Genomic DNA, 6,708 nt, shown 5'->3' with positions numbered 1-6,708 from the left:
TTTGTTGGATAGTACCAGTTTAAAATAAATATTGTCAATCTATCTTCTCTAGAATGTAAGCTCCCTGAAAGCAAGGAATTTTTTCTGTTGTGTATACTCAATATATGGAATAACATAAATGCAGTTGATTTTTCCAATGTGAGATTTAAAGCATACTTTTCCCATCGATTTATTTAAAATTAAAGGATAAAAATGTTCAGGGATTGGGGTTCTCTTCATGACTTCTTCCATTTCTCAATCCATCATTTCTTTCCTCCCTTTACTTCTCTCCTCAATAATGAGTCCATGCATTATTATTTCAGCAACACTATGGCTGCTACCATTAAATCCATTCCTCTTTGGCTTTTCATTGTACCCACCAGGTATGAAGTTAGCCCCAGATTAACCCGATGATCTGCTCTCCCTGTGCTTGCATCCAGACTGCCCAGCATGATTGTAGGAGTCACACAGCATGGTTCATTGGATCCTCTATAAACATACAATTAACTACTGTAAATGGGCCTTTTAACCTGCCTCATTTGGTCAATTCCCATCTCCATTTTCTGAAAAGGCATTTCCAAACCTCTTGGTTCTCAGTAATTCTCCAACGCCTCTACCTTTTCCATTGCTCTCAGAAGATATTTTCATGGAGGAAATAGAGGCTATTAAGTGAGATCTCTCATCTTCCCATTTCCAAACACACGTCTCTGCCTACATCTGTATCACGTCTGTATCTAATCTATTCTTATCTCCTGTTTAATAGAGGAGCTACCTGCCTTCTCCTGAAGCCAATCTCCTCACCTGCACTTTGGATCTGTACACTATCTCCATCTCCTCCTCTGTATTCTAACTGCTGCCCTCCCCAACCCCTCAGTACATAGGGAGATTGGACTGTCCCATCCCTGCACTGTAATAGTTCTTATTAAGATCAACAGTGACCTCCAGGCCTCTAGATCCAATGGATAGTTTCAGGCCTTATTTTGACATACCTGTAGCATTTGACACTGTTGATCATTTCTTACTTCTTGAACATGGTCTTCCCTTGAATATCTGGACACATGCCTTGTCTGGTTTCTTCCGAACTCTTTGTTGCCACCTTTGTTATCTTTGCAGGCTCATCCCTCTCTCTCTCTCTGAGCTTTTAAATATGAGGGATCCTCAGTGCTTGGTGCACTTCTCTCTTCTAATTTGATACTCTGTCCCTAGGTTTTCTCATTATGCCCAAAGCTTTCACTAGTACCTGCATGCAGATGACTCATTAATGTATAGCTCCAGCACACTCCGGACCCCAATTTCCATTTAATGTCTCAGCATTTATGTCTCAGGTTCCATATGTCAAAACTCAACTCATGATTTCTCCTTCCCAAACCTAGTTGTCTATAAGCAGTATCTATTCCAATGAACTCTTCCCCCTTACCTTCACAAAATTCAGAATGACATCTCTCCCTCCTCCAATGTTCTTGCACATTTAATTCCATCTTACTGTCTGCTTTTTGGACTAGCACACAAAGCAATCAAATGCCTTCACTGGAAGATGAAACAACAAAAGATATTGCTAATACTATAGTAGATTTTATTGAGATCAGTCCCTTAATGTTTATAGGCAAGGATGTCAAGGTTTGGAAATCCTCAATTGGAATGGAATGGAACAGGTCTGTTGACCTCCAAGTCCATGAGATAACCACTGTTACAGTGTCTCACCTGTTCCACAGCTGATAAATGGAGCGTTTCCTCAGAGGTATATGATGGCTCCATTCCAAGCATGTCTTTCAGATTTTTAAAAGGTTAAGTGTTAATATAAACTTTAATGACATACAACATGCACACAGAAAACTGAGCAAATCCTAAGTGTCCAGCTCAATAAATGTTCACAAAGTGAATACACCTGTGCAACCACCTCCCACAACAAGAATTCGAACATCACTAGCACTACAGAAACTCCCCTCAGGCCTCCTTCACAGGCATGACCCCTCCTTCGCCTCCAGAGAAAACCACAATCATGACTTCTAACATCAGAGGCTAATTCTAAATATACATTTATGAACTGGGTCAAATCCCATTTTTTTTTCATAGATTTATAGCACACTGAATGAGCAGGTGTGTGTATCCACAGAAGTTCACCATAAAAATGTCAGAAACCATTTTGTTCATTATTTCAGGGCTAGAGCCCAGAACCTTTCCCTACCCTGACCTGGTAATATTTCATAAGAAAGACATGATGTCTCTGCCAGAAATAGGGCATGGCATGTTCATTCTGCTGTGAAACACTAGACAAGTTAATTAACATGTTCGAGATTCATCTCTCTCATTTGTAAAATGAGGACAATACTACACAGTAAGATTGCCATCATCATGTAATATATAAGTTAATGCATAGAAAAGTCATATCATGGTTCCTAGAACACAGTCTGACTTGAATGAATGCTAGTTTTGTGGCGGTGATTATTGTTAATACAATATACAAAATTTCATACCAAAACATTTTGTAGAGGTAATGTGCTAAATTACTGACTTCGTCTCCAGTCTTGGTCAAATTGCTTAGCTTTCAAGTGAGTTTCTCCACTATTCTAAGGAGACAAGGAGTGAAGAAAGAGTTAATCGTTTTTGTAAGCATTTTGTCCTCTATATTGCTAAGTCGGTGATGCTGCTGATGAATTCCTATGGAGAAACTATTCTTATCAAGGTCTGCAATGACCTCCATATTGCTAAATCCAATAATCAATATTCAATTCCCACCTTCTTTGACCTATCAGCACCGTGTGACACAGCTGAACACTTTGTCCTGCTAGTATACTCTTACACTTGGCTCTACTTCAGCTCAAAGACCCTTGGCCAGAACTAGTCACAAGGCTCCATCCAACCTCAAGGAAAGCTGGAAAAGTGAGGGGCCGGTGGATATTCAGGGAGGACTTCCTGCCTCTCCACATATTCTGAAGATTCCCTGAGTCCACGTTACTTCCCTTATTTCCATGATGTTGGGGGGGTGTATCTCACTCACATACCCATAATGTTATAGTGTCGTACCTCTCAGTAAGACTTCTCCCAAAGAATACATGAATAAAATACTCCTAAAGGAAACATGGAAGGAAGGAAAAAAGAAGTAAATGATGTCCCATGGAATTAAGAGGCATGATGGTGTAGCACCACCTCCCAGCTGGGTGACTCTGTGCTTCAGTTACCTTATCTGTAAAGATAGGAGTGATAATAATAGCACCCACCTCCTTGGATTGCTTTGAGGATAAAATTAATATACATGAGGCACTTGGAACAGTGTCTGGCACATGGGAAGCTCAATAAATGGCAGCTATTACTATTTCATGACTTGAACAATTAAATTCTAAATAATAGAGAACTGAAAAGAAAAGTGATAGTACACTTATAAAATTTTAAGTGGTTTCCCATTTAAAACCCAGCCTAATGAGGAAGAGTCTCATTTTCATATGTTTTATTACCGGGATTATGGAAAACATAAAAAAAATACAAAAACAGAATTTGTTCCTTCTCTGCAGATGTGGCACTTTGGCACTTAAAATGTGTTTTGGAATCGCATACCACACTGCTTTCTTGAAACTCCTCTCATTTATCTTGAAGGGGCCGTGATGCGGATGTGGAGACTGAAGGGCCCTATTAGCAGCCTGGTGGGGTAGAGGAGGGGGGCTCCGGCCTGCCCCTGCTGATGTGGCTCTCTGACAATGACTTTTCTTCTAAGTTTTCAGAGGGACGGTATTTTGACTGCCTTCTTTCCCTCTGTTTCCAACAAGGAAGAGCAGCCCAGGCAAATGAGACAGAATCTTTTTCCAATTACATAGTATGCATATTTCATTTCAGCCACCACCTAAGAGAAACATGAAACTGAATGAGTCAATGATGCTAAGGCAAAACCAGCCTACAAAAGATTTGACGATACATTGGTACATTTCCAGATTTTTTTTTGGGTGAAATGACATGGTAGGTTCATTATTAGACTGAAAGGCTTAAAGCTTTCAGTTGCTTTTGAGAAGAAATTACAGCCCTAAATACAGTCCCAAATAACTCTTGAAGCACAGAATGGTAAAAACAATACAACAACAAAAAACAAAACTCAAAAACTTGTGACAAATTAATCAGTCTTCTTAGATTGTAATAGTTTTGAAGGGGAGAGGGCAGAGCTTTTAGAGAAGAAGTGATTTGCTGGGTGGCACTTAGCTGCTAACTTTTCCTTTGAGTAAGGTTATATGGGAATTGACTCTGCTTCACATCATCATATAACTCTTAACTCTTCATAAATGCTCCTGAGGGAAAAGGCCAAGTTGAAAATTTTCCCTGTGCTGAACTAAGTAAAGTATTAACCAAAACTCAAGCCAACATTCTTTGCTAAGGCATAACTTCTGAACAAGAGTCTAAATAAAGTGAGTTATGTTTTCTGTTCTTATCTTTCTCCCTCATATCTTTTCTCCTTGAATCCTTCTTCCTTTCTCTCCCTTGGGTGAGTCCTTCCTTCTCTCTCTCTTCAGTTTTTCACCTTCTTCCCTCAGGAATCCTTTGATAGCCTACAGCAGCGCAGATATGATGAAGCGTGCTGGGGAAAGGGTGGGAGATGAGAAGGGATGAAAAATGAGGAAGACTGTTTTCTGTCCTCAGAAAATACTGTCTTCTGGGGTGAACCATATATAAACACATCATGGATTGGGGTGTTCGGTCATGCAAAGGTTGAGAAGGTCTCCCCCAGGTGTCCTAATTAGGAAAATAGACCAGTGTCAATTCCTGCTCTGCTATTTACTAATTGGGTGACCTGGGATAAGTTACTTAAATGATTGAAGCCTTCAATTTTTCCAATCTGTAAGATGGGTATGATGCTATTTTTCAGGTCATAGGTTAGATGTGTGAATTAAATAAGTGTTTGCATATGAAAAGTTTAGGGAAAATCGTGAAAGTTAGCTAATTGTTATTGTTCTATTACTAGACAATAGAAAGTCTTGGAAGGCTTTTGAGTAAGAACTAACATGTTTAGTTTCGTGTTTTCCAAACATCACTCCAGCAGTTGAAGATCATAAATAAGAAGGATATTCAAACACACAGGAAGATGAGTGAGCCGTCTACTGTACTAGCTGTGGTAATACTGTAGTAGAACAGGTGTGAGGAAGGATGGATGGTACTGATGGGGATGAAGAGGAAGGGTGAGGAAATATTAGGCTGATAGGGTCAGTGGGTCTTGGATACCAATTGGGTGAGCAGAGAAGCAGAGGAGTCAAAGTTAATGGAGATACCATACTTTGCTCTCTGGTGATGCCATTAACTGAGTGGAAATTCAGTATCATAGGTTCAATGAAAAAATATAATGCACCTTGGACTTTTGATTTTGAAGTCCCTTAGAATATTCAGGTGGGGATGTCCAGAAGATAATTTGAAACATAAGTATAGAGAAGCCATTGAATATTTCAACATGCACTTGCTGAGTACATACTATGTGGTAGTTACTCTGTGAGATACTGAATATAGAATGACTATAAAAAGACCTAATCACCCCTTTACTTTCTAGTTGGGGAGAAAGATGTAAAATAAATGCTAGCACTGTTAAATATATAACTAAAATTGTCTAAGTTCTTTGAAGGAAAATTATACTGTGCTATGAAAATATCTACTAGGAGGCACTAATTTAGTTTGGGAAGTCAGGAGAGGCCTCTTGAGGAGATTTAAGCTGTGACTGAAGGATAAATTAGAGTTTCTGAGTGTAGTTTACTCTAGACTGTAACTGCCATGAGGGCAGAACCTATATCTGTTGTTCACCATTCTATCCCTAGTCTTCTGAGGAGTGCCTGGAAAGTGGTGGACACTCAATATAAATTTGTTGAATAACTCAATGAAAGAACAAATGGAGTGGGTGAATTGAAAATGCCACGGGAGGATACACGGAAGAGGCCTAAAAATAAACCTTGAAAGAGTATCAATATTTAAGGAATAGAGGGAAACAAATGAAAGTTTCTACAGGAAATCGAAATTGGCCAGATAATGGGGAAGGAAACATGATGTGACGATTAGGAATGTATTTGGCTGCAAGTAATAGAAAACTTGATCAAGTGGCTTAAACAAACAGGAAGATTTTTGTTTGTGTGTTTTTGTTTTCCTCCCCATAAAACAGGAAGTCTGAAGGTGGATAGTTGCTGGGACTATGTCAGTGGATTCCCAACCGCAGCCCTAACTTTTGCTATTCTCTTGGCCTTTCCTTCATGGTTGCAGGTTGGTTGTTGCAAGTCTAGTCATCACATCTCCCTTCCAGCGGGAAGAAGATAGAAGAAGGAGATCTGCTTGTGTATTGCAGGAATGTTAGTAGAGACTTCAGCTTATATCTAGTTGATCAGCAGTACCTCTAGCTGGAAGATGATGAAGGAGAAGGGGTTGGAAATGCAGGTTGGGGAACTCAGCCAATGGTGTCTGCTGCATTAAGCAAAACTCATGTCTTCAAAATAGAAGAAAGTTTCAGGAGGAGGAGTTGGCAACAAAATAAAATGCCACAGAGGTTAAGAGAGATGAGCGCTGAATGGGAATATAGATTTGACATTTAGAGGGGCAAAGACCCTGCCCATCACGTTCCCTGTTGTGTTCCAGGCACCTTCCCCAGTGCCTGGGATGGGGTAGGCAATTAATCACTGACTAGGGAAATTAATCTGGCTGCAGTGTGTTAGATGTATTGCATGCATAAAGGTCCGTATTGATCATCCAGTATAAATTAAATTCTAATTTTCTCTAAGT

Source organism: Choloepus didactylus, chromosome 5 (genome assembly GCF_015220235.1).
Source record: "Choloepus didactylus isolate mChoDid1 chromosome 5, mChoDid1.pri, whole genome shotgun sequence".
NCBI classification, from domain to species: Eukaryota; Metazoa; Chordata; class Mammalia; order Pilosa; family Megalonychidae; genus Choloepus; species Choloepus didactylus.
Note: the sequence above shows the minus strand (reverse complement) of the source record.